At 43.6% G+C, this 14,292-nt stretch overlaps 1 protein-coding gene across 3 annotated transcripts in view; it reads right to left on the bottom strand.

Annotated features, from left to right (window-relative positions):
* LOC119174158 (uncharacterized) overlaps positions 1 to 14,292 on the bottom strand; it is a 158,385-nt gene that overhangs the window by 60,918 nt on the left and 83,175 nt on the right. The window lies entirely within an intron of this gene.

Raw genomic sequence — 14,292 nt, 5'->3', positions numbered from 1 at the left:
TGTAAGAAGAAACGTTGTTTAGGGGAGTGTTATTAAGTAGGTATGAGGGGGACGCAACTTTTGAAGGGTTATGAGCTATCCTCATTGATTTGCATTTATTTGTGTTAAGTTTCATTAGCCAATTATTACACCACGAAGAAATATTGTCTAGGTCAGATTGCAGGGTGTCAGTGTCGTTAGAGGTCAAAAGTTCACGGTAAATAACACAAGCGTCAGCAAATAACCTAATGGAGGAGGAAATGTTATGAGGCAAATCATTAATATATATTAAAAAAAGTAAGGGACCCAAAACAGAGCCTTGAGGCACACCTGAGGTTACGGCAGTAGGAGGAGAGTTGCATTCATTAGCAGTCACAAATTTCTCACGGTTACGTAAGAAGCACTCGATACATTTCAAGATGTGCGGGTCAAGATTTAGTTTACTTAATTTTAAAAGCAGTAATTCGTGACAAACTGTGTCAAATGCTTAGAAAAGTCGATAAATACACAATCAATAAACGTACCACGATATATAGCACAGAACAAATCATTAGTAAAGCATAAGAGCTGAGTTTCACACGAGTAACTTTTTCTAAAACCATGTTGAAATTTAGTAAAAAAGAATTATTCTCAAGAAAGTTGACTAACTTGCAGTAAATGATATGTTCTAATAGCTTACATGGCACACTAGTTAGTGAGATGGGTCTTTAACTGTGGGGATCGTTGGTGTTACCTGACTTGCAAAGAGGAACCACCTTCCGCACTTTCCAGTCGTTTGGCAGGGTACTGGATTCCAAAGACTGAAAAAATTCTGCACAGTATTAAGGACGAAAACAATGCGGTGTTTTTGAGAAACTTGGCGTTAATTCCGTCATCTCCGGGGGAAGAAGAAGGCTTGAGATTTTCAATTAAATTCTTTATGCCCTCCCAATCAAGGTGTACTGGCGCCATTAGATCGTAGTTTTGAGTAGATAAGTTAGAAACAGTGGTAGGCACCACCTTTACAAATGATGCGAATACACTGTTAAGAGCTAGGCAACAATTTTCTCTTGTAATAAATGAATCGCTCCCTGAAACTAGGTCAATTTGTTTTTTGTTATTTCCACCAATTACCTGCCAAAATCTACGAGGGTTAGTTATTAACAAAGAAGGCCACCTTTGTTCAAAATATGAGCGCATGGCAAGTGAGAGTGCGCGAGCGTACTCGTCGGCTATACTACGATAATCATCCCATCTTTTGATGTTGCCCGAGAGCTTTGCACTTCGAAAGATGCGCTTCTTTTTATTAGGTAGGCACCTTAAAGTAGGCGTGAACCAAGCAGACCGATTGTTATCGGTTATTTGACGGCGCGGTATGAAGCGGTTGGTAAGTTCTTTGATTTCAGCTCTAAAACGTAGCCAGTTTTCGTTTACCGAGTGTCCAGAAAAGCTAGAAAAAAATTCCTGTGTAAATGTTTCAAGTTCAGCATTTATTAACGTGTAGTCAGCTCTCCCGTAATCTCTGATTATTTTTGTACTTTTACTAATTTTTGACGGCTTGTCCGGTACGAGAAAGTGAATGGCAGAGTGATCGCTGAGACCTGACACGACTGACAGAAACTGGATGAGATCAGGGTTATTTGTGAACACCAGGTTTAATATGGTAGAACTAGTAGACGTGATACGGGTTGGGGAGTTAACCAACTGGCTAAGGTTAAACTCTAAGCATGTATTAATAAAAGAGGTGAAGTCGGAATTACTGGAGCCAGGTAAGGTACAAGGCAAATTCTAATAGATGTCGGGGAAATTAAAATCGCCTAAAAGAATAATATGCGAGGTGGGAAACCAAACATGAAGCATGTTAAGGGCATCGTACAAATCTGAAGAAAAACAAGCAGGTTTATTAGGAGGCCGCTAGCGCGCACAAACGAGAGCATCTTTATTGTGTAGGCGAACACTAACGCACACTAATTCTATAGGGCAAACGAGAGCTACGTGCGATGAAACCAGATCGTCTGCAACAGCTATGAGGACACCGCCTCCGGAACAAGATCCACGATCGCATCCATAAAACATGTATTTTTTTCACAATTTAGAATTTAGGAGCTGTCTACTTCCACAGAAAGCCATGTCCCTGTCAATACGACGACGTCTCCAAGACAGGTGTCAATCAGAGATGACAGGGCGTCTTGCTTGCCCATTACACTTCTCACATTACTTAGCAGAAAGGAACAATTGTTTTTGACAGTACCACGTCGTTGATTTGTTTTTTCTACGAAGACGCTTGGGCCGACGAGCTAGGATGACTTAGGTTAGTGTCGTTTCTGTTGTTATCATCAACTGGAACAACAGACAAGACATGACCAGTGACTGGGAAGTATACATAACTTTTCTGGTTAATAACAACCTTGTTGTATTTTGCTGAATACCTTTTGACCACTGGTTTTACCGAAATCAGTTAGTTTTTTCCTGGCTGTCCGTGTGGCTTTACAGAAATCTTCGTTAATGTTAATGTTCGTACCGCGCAACTTTGCTTTTTGGGAGAAGATTTTATCTCTAACTTTGAATGACGCCAACCGTACGGCAACAGGGCGGCACTTTATTGTTACAATCGCTCCTAGTCTGTGGGCTCGAGATATCGCGTCACCTGAAAGCTGCATCTCGAAAGAACTTGAAAGAATTGCCCTAACCTTTGCTTCTGTGTCTGACCATGTTTCGGCTGCAGCATCAGTAATTCCATGAAAGATTAAGTTGTCTCGTCGCGATCGGCCTTCGTAATCGTCAAGTCATGCGCGAAGAGCAGCATTCTCATTACGAACCGCTGACGCAATCCAAACAGAACAATCTGAACGCGATCCCTCGGATACGTTTTCCAAAGCGTTCACCTTTTCTTCTAGGTTTGCTAATTGTGTTGTAAGGTCGAACACTTCGTTATCAAGAGCCTTTTGGTTATTTTTCACTATATATATGGCGGCGGTTGGTAGGGGTGCGACAGTAAAAGGAATATAACCCAGCGGAGCGGCCACCGTAGGGTGTGCTTTCATTTTTTCGTCGTTTGAACATCGCGGTCAAAAGCTCGCTCTCTTGAGACGATATTTCCATTCTATTTTGTTTTAGGAATTATACAATCTTAACATGGAACTGAGAATTTTTTTTTACTGTAGATAAGGCAAATTCTGCTGGCACCTCAATATGTCAGCAGACAACGTGCCTACGCTTTCTGTAACTAAGAAATTGGTCTTTATTTGCCTCAACAGACCTCGAATAAAAATAGTGAGGGTGGAGGGCACTGATGGGAACGATGAGAAACTCGGGAGCACGCGCTCACAAGGGGACAGCGTTGAGTGGAGCCCGGACTGTATATGAGGGCTTCACCAGTCCTTGGCACTGAGTCCACATCTATCTCCCGTAACGTGCGATCAGCTGATATTGCTTGGAGATGAACGAACTGTGGTCTACTTGTGGTAAAGTTACGTTTCCTTTACATGTCTTTTTAGTTTTTTTTTCTTGTTAGAGGTTGTGGTGTGTTTATAATCTTGTTTGCGGTCTAGCTTTCCGTGAGTACTTGGTGGTCCGTTTGCTGGTTGGCTTTCCTTCGCCGTTTTCTGTTTCTCAATATTCTATCAACACCCGATCAGGTTAGCGAGCAGTCTCGAGGACTGATGAGGCCGACTCTGGAGCCGAGGACGACAAGGCAGCTGGTGCCACGATGAAAACTAGCTTTCAGGAGCCATCACTAGGCAAGACGAATCGGTCGTGTTCAGATTCATAACGGCTTTTCCCGAGACCTTCACGGCTAGACTCTTAGACTAAATTTTTTTCACGTGCGCCGCTCTCCAACGCACGCGGCTGACGGTACAGCCAACGATGGACGTGTGAACGCTTACCAGGTACGCCGCTGGTAAATCAGTCCTTAATTTTGTACACGAAATTTACACTTACTGGACCATTCCTGGCCTCTAGGAGCTCTATGTGCTCGAGCGGGTTCTTCCCGCTGTCCTGAATACCATCTCGGAGCAATGGCGACGTCTCCAGCCTCTGTTTCAGTCTTGGAAACAGCTCGTCACAGCTTCATAAAAGGAGCGCCTGCCGATTCAGTACAAATACCGTATCCTACATCACCTGGATGCTCCAACGCAGCGTGCAGACGAGGGTCTACGTAAAGTTTTTCGGGCCCTGAACTAGCTATTCTGTCTAGCTGATCCCCGCGCTACTGGGACTGCTTAAGTCTAGCACGTTATGTGGCGCTGTTATCTCCGCTTTAAGCGATACCATATTGGTCGTACGTTTTGCTCCCTTTAGGAGGAAATTTCGGGCTTCACTGGGCAGATTACAGGGACGCTCTTTTGTAAACAGTACTATGTTCCGCCACCACCAGCTGACGTTGCCCTCAAACCAGCCTCTGCAAGGAGAGAGACAAGCTTCCAGCCCCAAACTTCTGTGGTGGTCCCGGAAATAGACCTCGGATCTCTTGGCCCTACTGGCGGATACTCTCCGTGGTAGCAGGAGTACTGCATTTCAAAATTTCACCATAATGACTATCTCCTTTCAGTGAAACACTCCGTTCCCTCAGACTGACAGCGGAATACCCTAAACGCCAGAGGTCCCTCTCGGGCCGCTTTTAGGCCGCAGGCACCGAGAGGGCATCGGGAAGACATGAACAACTGTGACTCATGCTGCAGAAGTGGTCAGGGGATAGACTACCGGAATGAGTGTCGTATGAAGCCTTCGACTCGGTGCGTTTACAATTGGTGAAGTGGCCAATATCTGTAATGGTAATGAGCTGCCGCAAATCGCATATCTTTTTGCCGCATCGAACATGCCACCTCTAATAGCACTTGTCACGTACGTCACATAAGGGTACAGGTGTTGGTCGCAAGACATATCAGCGCCCTTGTACGGGGGTGGCAGTATCTTTCTCATTAGCAATGATATTTTTCTGCTATTCCAGATGTTCAACGTGCCACTTCCTGAATGCAACACGCACTTGGCTGCAGCTAACAGAGCATTGATAACTGCGTGAGCTGTAGTACATCTCGTGGGGTGCGTCGTCCACTCCAATAAAACGGGCTACTCGTCGACTTCGAGGTAACTGAAAAAGAATTTATTATTGAAGTTTAGAAACTACTTTGGTAACAAATACAAAAAAACGCAAGCTTTCTGGAACAGTTCCTAGGTGGTGGCGTTAACAGTAGCCGCGGCAGATTACACTCCGTGCACATACGCACATTGCATGGCAGTTCACCGTAAACTCCCTCTTGGCCACCCGTTCTGTCAAGTTATGAAGCGTTTACGCACCCGGGAGTAGGCGCAGAGGCTCTCGCTGCTTGGTCCAGCGCCTCCTGTACTTTTAATGCCTGCTGCATCGCCCACTCTCCCATTGTCCTTGCTTCGCCGTGACTGCTTCTCGGGTCCACCAAATGGCGGCGCTAGGTTCTGACACTACCTGTTCAGTCAGAGTACACTTTCGTGGCGGAGTAGAAAGCGCGAAACGCCCGTACTTGCCAACTTTCTTTTTTTTATTTGTATCTTCGAGGTCACCTGCCTAACTAAAGTTCATTGTCGGCTTGAAAATGAACGAAGCGGAGGATCCAAGAATGCAACAAACAAAAACATCACGATGACGGCAAGAAAGAATCAGTATGATGAATTTATTCAATGCATTTTCTTATAAATACTGCAATCTTGTACAACATCTTGGCAGCGTGGTACTATACATACATATAAGTGCATAAAACAGAAAAAATAACAAGGGAAAACAATTATAGTGTTTGCACATTAGTTTAAAAGAACAAAACAAACTGGCAAGTGACGTTATTTCTACATTCTTCAAATCAAAGAGACAATGACTTTGCATTAATCAAAAAGGAATAACATAAGAAATGCACATAAAGCATCTCTGCTAGGCCAGAAAATGCTTCCTACTGAAAGACATGGTTTTGTAGGAAACAAAATTAAACTTCATTTATGAAAAAAGTTAAAAAACCAGAAGCACCACTTCAATACAGTGAGCACTGAACATAAAACAAACATATCAGCTTGTAGGAAAGCCACTGTTGATGAAGCACATATGCACGCTTATAAAAAGCAAAGATAAACCAGATGCATCACTCCATACAAAGGATTCAAAGTTTAAGCACTTTGCGCGACAGTGGCTTCTTTGTATATTTTGGCGACTGCACTTTTATTTTATTTTATTTTATTTTTATTACTTTCAGGGCACATGAAGGCGTTACAGAGGGGGTGGGTAATACAACAAAAATGCAGTAAAAGTAGAACATAAAAATACAAGTCACTGAGAATACATGTTTAACAACAAGAAGCTATTTAGGGCGCATAACATAATCTGTCAGTGCAGTTTTGAATAATATTGCGTCTTCAATGCAGGCGATGGAGGAGGAAAGGCAGTTCTGGTTTTTGGCAGAAAAGAGTCGGAATAAACATTAGTGCTACAGAGAGGAGTGAAAACTTTATGCTCATGATCAAGACGTGACGATATGTATGACGGTTGTGATAAGAGTTCTTGTTTACTTGAATTGTTTGAGCGAAGAATTTCCCGGTAAAGGCATTGGCGAGAATTTTTTTTTCTAAGCTCTAAATCAAATATACCGAAATCAGATATCAATGATGAAGCGCTAACTGAGCGGGAATAGTTTGACATAATTAAACGCGCTGACCGATTTAAAACGGACTCAATTATGATTTTTAATATTTATAGACCAGGGTCCCAAACAGAAGACGCATACTCGAGTTTTGTTCTAATGAGTGTTTTGTAAAGTAGAAATTTTAAATGGCGTGGGGAATTAAATTATTTTCTCCGTATGTAGCCGAGTGATTTATTGACATCGTTAGTGATGTAATGAATGTGGGTATGGCAAGAAAGGTTATTCGTTATGTGAATTCCCAGATACTTATACGAGGTTACGAATTCGAAGTTGATGTTATTGATAGCATAGCTGAGAGGAATTGATGCATAAGAGCGCCGTGAAACAGTCATAATCTTGCATTTCGTTGGATTTATTAATATTAGTCGTTGAGAGCACCACTTTGACATGTTATCTAGATCGGACTGAAAAACGAGGTTCACATGCTGACCAGTTATTTCAAGGCATACAACACAGTCATCAGCGAAAAGTTTAATGAAGCTATTGATAACCGTAGGTAAGATATTATTATATATTAAATATTGCAAGGAACCCAAAACAGAGCCTTGAGGAACGCCAGACTTTATGACACAGTGGACGATACAGCATCATTAGCGGTTACAAATTGAGTATGGTCAGTTAGAAAACCTTCTATCCACTTCAAGATGTTAGGGTCAGTATTGAGAGCGCTGAGTTTAAGAAGTAGTAAGCGGTGATACACCTTGTCAAAAGCCTTACCAAAATTTTAAAAAATATAGTCAATAACCTGTTCTTTATTCAAGGAGGATGAAATGTTAAGTTGTGTTTCGCAGGAACATTTCTTGCGAAAACCATGCTGAAATTAAGTGAAAAATGCGTTGTATGCAAAAAATGAAACAAGGTTTGTAAATGTGACATTTTCGAAGATTTTGAGAGGAATGCTAGTGAGCGAGATAAGTTTGTAATTGAGAGGGGAATGCGGGTCACCTGATTTAAACACAGGCACTACGTTCCCCACCTTCCTATTTGCAGGCACAGACGAGCACTCAATAGACTGCATGAAAAGGTACATAAGAAATGCAAAGGAGTACACAGCAGTATTTTCCATGAACTTGGAAATAATTTCATCAGCGCCACAGGAAGATGATAGTTTTAAACCATGAATTAATTTGGAAATACCCGCAAAATCAACTACAAATGGATCCATGGGGAAAAAGTCGTTTTTGTACCAGTGCGGCTCTATGTCGATATAGCTATCAGAAAAATATTTTGCAAAGGCGTCATTTAGTACCATGCAACATTCTTCATTGCTAATAGCGCAGCCATCAGACGCTGTAAAAGATAAGCTAGTTTTCTTTTTTGTTTGAATAGTGCTCCAAAATTTTGATAGATTAGTAGAAAGAAGTGATCGTAGATAAGTATAAAAAATACGGCTTTTGCCTCTTTTAACGCGATGCGATATGCACGCAGTGCGTAAAAATAAGCTTTTCAACGGATAGATGTTTCAATGCGTTTCGCAAGGCAAAGGAGGCGCTTTTTCTTGTTTGATAACCTTTTTAGAGTCGTCGAAAACCAAGTAAAACGTTCCTTTTTGGGAAGCCTGCGCAGTGGATTATATTTAGCAACAATTGACGTGGCTCTATCTTTAAACAAATACCAATTATCGTCTACAGTACGGCTGAAAAATTCTGGCATGCATTCTTCAATGAACAGTGCAGGCTCATTATTAATTGCTGTGTAATCACCTCTCGCATAATTTTTTATCAATTTGGAGTGCTTTTCTGGCGTGTGACGTGGCCCATTACAAAAAAATGTAAACAACAGTTATCGCTTATTCCGGGTAAACAAGTTATCGAGTGTACTAAGAGTTGTTGACGAGTACGAGGTCGAGAGTATTTGATGAAGTAGCGCTAGTTCTAGTAGGTCCAGAAATGAGTTGCGTAAGATTAAAATTTAAGCACTATTTAATAAAAGAGTCGCTTTCAGTAGACGAACCAACAACAGAGGAATATTTTGAAGCCCAATTTATTTTAGAAAAATTAAAATCACCCCCTATAAACAAAGGAGAGGGAAAATTCTGAGACAAGAAAATTAAGAACGTCATGAAGTTCATCGCAGAAAGCAGTTGGTGCATTTGGCGGACGATAAAAAGCACAAAGCAATATGTTTGGTTGATTTAAGACATCACGTACGCATACTAATTCTAAGGATGTCGTAAATGCAGTCCTAGCAGACGCTATATTATCAGCGACGGCAATCAGTACGCCACCACCCGGTTTCATATCACGGTATTGACGGTACACAACATAATTCTTCTCGCACTGAAACAACTCCTCGCTCAAACATTTATCGGTGAACCAGGTCTCCGTTAATGCAATCAAGTCAGGGGCACATGAATGAAGAAAAGGGGCTAGAGCGTCACGTTTATTGATTAAACTGTGCACATTTTACAACAAAAAGGACATGCCTTCAGAAAACTGTCTGCGTGGGTGATGGCTAACTTCGTCAGGAAAGGGAACTGCCAGAACGGCAGTTTGCAGCAGCAGACTGCCGTTCGGTCAGTGATGTTCAATGCGTGGTGAGAAAGCAATGGTTTCATAAATTTTTTGCATATCATTACCACAAAGCTTCTCCTGTGGCTTTCATCACATTGATCACATCGCAACACAGGTAAATTTGTCACAATAGTGACGCTGTGCTTCATGCACTCCTCAAGAGGCTTTCGCAAAGATTTGCGCTCAGACAGCATAATGTCTACATACCGCTTAAAAGCATGCAATACTCTGATAAGCTGCTGTGTAGGATAGAACAGACCACCTCTGTCTTGGTGTGCGATCAGCCCATTCATACCAAAGTCCCCTTTCGGCTTCTGAACTAGAGATATGCAACTGTCACACACAGTTTTTTCGCTCACTACACGAGCTATGTATCCAGCGACAAGTGAAATGGCAGCCATGTGTAAGTAGGTAAAAAGCTCCTTGTCGACATGCACAGTTCTCGAAGTGCTTGCTGAGTGAGCTTCACGTTTACAGATACCGCGGCTGTACTGCCATCCACTTGAGCGACAGTTACTGCTCGTGAAGAGCAGAATGATGCAGAACTGTTCACGTTACTTTTCTGTGATGCTGCAACAATTCCTGTCTTCAGCATCTTCTCTATCCCACAAAGGGCACTTCGCACGTCCATGACGTCGTTGCAGCCTGCCGTTTGTCTAAAAAAAACAAAAAAAAGGATTCTGTTGGGTCGCTTGAAAACGTTCTTGTGAGAAAAATTGAAAGTTGCACTCGCTGAAAAGAAATCTTATGCACTCTACATTTGAGACGGTTGTAAACACTAGTGCATGGTATGTTTACTTGCTTGAAAAGTTCTCCTGTAAGCTGGCCTCCTTTACGTCTTCCACACACTCAACAAAATAATTTCAAGCCAGTGCAGCCTTACTTCTTCGGGGTCAGAAAAGTTTTTTGTGTTTCGATTGTTTTGGTCAATATGCTGTTGGCAATTGCTGACATCCATCAGCACCAACCACCTGTACATGTTCGACATGAATTCCACGGTTGGCCCTACATTTGAGAACTTTGGATCACGAGAGTGACCTGCATGATCCTTCATGAAGTGCAAGGCAGCTGTGACTGGGGGCGAGAGCACTTTGATGGCTGTTCTCACTCCCATTTTTAAATGTTTGTGGGAAACTTGTGCTTTCTAGTAAGAAAGCGGAGTGGCTTCACTGTGGAGCCTTGCTGCATACTGTACAAGTTCTTGAGATATACAGATGAGATTTCTTTATTCGCACTCATTTCTTTTGAGAGGAACTGCAACCGTACATTCTTGATTATATGGCTTTGGTCAAAAGCGAGAAACAGTTGCCTCGAAGCATCAGTTGGGTGGGGTATCCGGGTTCACAGTTGTCCTTGTGACAGAATATTTATTGCAAGAACATTTATCTTGTTGTTGTCCGTCACTAACCGCCGAATTTGGTATCCCACTTCTTCCGTTTTCTTTATGATGAGCTTTGTTGCCTTAGCAAGTAGCTCACCTGAACAACCTTTAGGAAAGAAGAAGCCTACGGGAATTTTAAACCTGCCGTGCAGACCACAAAGCAGAAAACATAAAAAGGAGTTCGCAAGCTTCTTTCCGACGTAGACAAAAGGTGGTTTAGTTCAGCACCTAAATCAGCATCTCCCCGAAATTCATGCCCCTGCCTATTATACTGAAGTTTTTGTCAGATACGCTTATCATGGACGACGAGGCGGCAGTGTTTTGACTGTGAAAATGTGAGGCACTCCAGCTCAGTAATCAGCCATGCCTTCATCAAATCACTGAATGTGACCACACCTACTGAATTTCCTAAGTATTTCTGCAGAGTGGCTTGGCAGAGAAGGGCAAGCAGCTTCTCAGTCCCAATGTGCTCATAGGCTTTTACTGATAGGTGCCTTAATACAGTGCACTGTCTGAGTGTTGCTACGGACCATATCGGCTTTTTTGCCATGTAGTTGATCACTTGATCTAAGATTAGCTTGGCCTTAGTGCTTGGCAGTTCTGAGTCTTGAACAACTTGCAGAAACTTGCCTACATGGCACTCGTCTTTCAGGCGATCAAGCTCTTTCTTATATCTATCTACAGAGAGGCGCAACCTTTCATTTTGTGTCTTCAAACTTTTTTCCTTTCTCGCGCCACATCTTCTTTTTTTGCAAGTAGGCAGCTGACTAGATTGATCCGTTCGTTTGTGTGCCAAAAGACCTCATAGCACGCGCCATAGGCACAAAAAGTGGCACATTGCTGGTATCAGGCAGTTGACGATTCTCCAAGAACACACTTGTGATGACGGAAACGCCACATCGCGCAGTCCCTGCATCTACTGCTGCTGTTTCAGGTGCAGATGCTTCCAAGCAATCCACAGTCGCACAGTCCACCACACTTGGTCCTGTACGGCGGTCTACATCAGAAGCGCGAGTATACGCTCTAAGTAAAGCTGTCTTTACCGGCGATGGTTCGCGCTTGCGTTTCGCGATGCTCGTGTCACTCCGTGGCCTAGATGGTATTGGCCGGAGGTACGATGGATATGATGGAAAAACGCTGGGCACGCTACCTTGCTTCAACATGCGCCTCTTGGTGTCTCCTCGGAAGTCGCTTTCGAGGAAGTGGAGACTGCAGACAGCAAAATAGTTGGACGTTGAATTTGGCTGCCAGTCTTTACTCGATATGACTTTGAGCCATTGTTCCCTCAGAGTTGTCTCCGCAGGGATATCATGAAACGACACACCGGTTTGTTTTTTACGTTGGCTCATGTACAGAAGGGCACGCAGCAATAACGCATGTCTCGTAACCATGCGGCGTGCAGTAAAACAGAAAGCAGCACACCAGAACTTGTACACCGACAGACACGCCGAGAGAGCACCAACGCACTTCCACAGAACACCTGTACTTTACTCGCACTGGCACCTGTGCGTTGGCGGCTGGCCGATAGTGTTGGTATAGGGACCTTAGGTAGTGTCAGAAGTTTGCGCCACCCTGTGGGAGCCAAGCGCACGAAAACGAAAAAATGGGAGAGGGTTTGGCGGGCCCGCCGGTGGCCACGCAGCAGGCATCTAAGAATAAAGGAGGCGCTGCTCGGTCTTATCGCTGCTTGTGCACACATGGGCAAGGTTGGCGATGTGCTGCTTATCGAGGGTTCCCCACAGTCTTGAGTTCTCCTTTGCGAGCAAGATTAGTAGGCAGCGTTATATTGATTGCCCGAGATTGATAACGAAAGAATCCGTTGGCGGGTTAGTTCGTATTTACAGGCTGCTTCACACTTAAGGGGAATCCGGGAGTGCCTGGCATAGCGGTGCGACTAGCGCTGAAGTCACACACCGGCGGCAGCTCACGCGTGCGCAGATGGTTCATGGGAGTGGAGTTGAACAGCGTCGTTTGCTACGGCAGTGCGCGTGCTGCATTGCCGGCCAGTGCACGGATAGCATTGTTAACGCAGGAGTTGGGCCAATACACTGCACTAATCATTTCCAGAAAAATCTGCACTGCTAGATAGAACACAAATAAACAATGGCAAACTCGCGCGTGTTTTTTTTCTTCGTGGCTCGTATGGCTGCGTGCTTCTTTGAGAGGTTTCCGAACCAGCTTGCCCAATATTGAACGCTTGGTTATACTAAACTTAGTGCAATGCCCACCGCTCAGATTTGTGACAATGGGACACTAGCAACAGTACTTGACCGCATGTTTTGTTTGCTCTATGGCAACGCGATGGTGCTGTGTGCATTTACGAATATTTATTCGCGGTGTGTGCCCCACAGTGTGCTAGGACGAGGATTGTTTTTCTCGCCGTTATAAACCATCAATTTAGACATTTCGCTTGGAGGCCACTTATCAACGCTCGCTGATTCTTTTCCACAATTTGAAGAAAACAGTGTCGTCATTGAGGGTGTTGTCAAAGGGAACGCTAGATGAACTGTTTGGTGCGACGGTTTCGTTTCACCAGCTAAATTGGCCAGATTGCATCGCTCTGTGGTGGTTACTAGTGGCGGCTTTTCCAAGAAAAAGAGAAAACACAAAGAGAAAGGCAGAGAGGTAAACCAGGGCTGGGTTCCGGTAGGCTGCCCTGCACTGGCGAAGGGGAAAGGGGAAGGAATGTTTTGGAGGAGGAAAGAAAAGGTCACTGACTGGGCTAACGCGTAAACGTTTCACCATCACAAACGATGAAACAGGCCGGTGTCTTTAAGAAAATGCAACAGTGCTTTCGTTGCCTTTCGGATTTTGGATGGGCAGTGCCATGGTCCCAATACTTTCTCAACAGTGAAATCACTTCTATCCAGTTGATTTCAAACGCTGCGCAGGTGAAGCCTCTCGTTTGTGTACGCTGGAGAGTATTATAAGATGTGTTCAATAGTCTCATCAATGGCGCAGGGCCACTTTTCTAAAAATTTAAAATGGCTGTAGTATATTCGAAGAAAGGGCTTAAATTCACCCATTTGACTCGACCGGCTACTACCACTGGTTAAAAGATAATTGTGTTGTTTCTGCGATTACTGCAGTAGTTAACTATAGTATGTACCTATCTGAAGATGCCTTCCGAACCAGGAAGGCAGCACCACAAGTCGTACGGAGATACCACCTTTCTTTATTTTTACAGAATAATGGACTCATTTCTTGAAACCCCCTGTATATGAGTATGCACAGCGCAAAGAAACGAAAGCAAGAGAAGACAGATAAACAGCATGGACAAACGCTCTCTTCCAACTAATCCTATAAAAATTATGAAGCCCACTTCTCACATCACACATGCTATCAAGAACTCAAGACGCATCATGAGTGAGCATACAAAAACTTCATCTTTTTTCGCTGAGATACAAACTTAGTATACCTAACGATGATATGTATAGCTTAACGTCTCAAAACCAACATATTATTACTATAAATGCCGTAGTGAAGGGCTTCTCAAATTATGATCACCTGTGGTTCTTAGACGTGCACCCAAATCTGAGCGCACGGGTCAAATGTAATTGCGCGTCCATCATAAATGCAGCCGTCACAGCCGGGATTCGATCCCATGACCCAGGAGGCAGCAGCCGAGTACCTTATCCACTAAACCAACGTGGTGAGACGCACGTGGCATGCTTACGCACTGGATACCCAGTTTGCTAATCTGAGCAACCTCTACCATTTTTTTTGGTGTTTATTTTTGCACGCTTGGTAAAGGTAGCATGATCAAAGGCCGGAG

Source organism: Rhipicephalus microplus, chromosome 5, assembly GCF_043290135.1.
Source record: "Rhipicephalus microplus isolate Deutch F79 chromosome 5, USDA_Rmic, whole genome shotgun sequence".
Classification (NCBI taxonomy): domain Eukaryota; kingdom Metazoa; phylum Arthropoda; class Arachnida; order Ixodida; family Ixodidae; genus Rhipicephalus; species Rhipicephalus microplus.
This window is presented reverse-complemented; position numbering and strand designations above follow the sequence as displayed.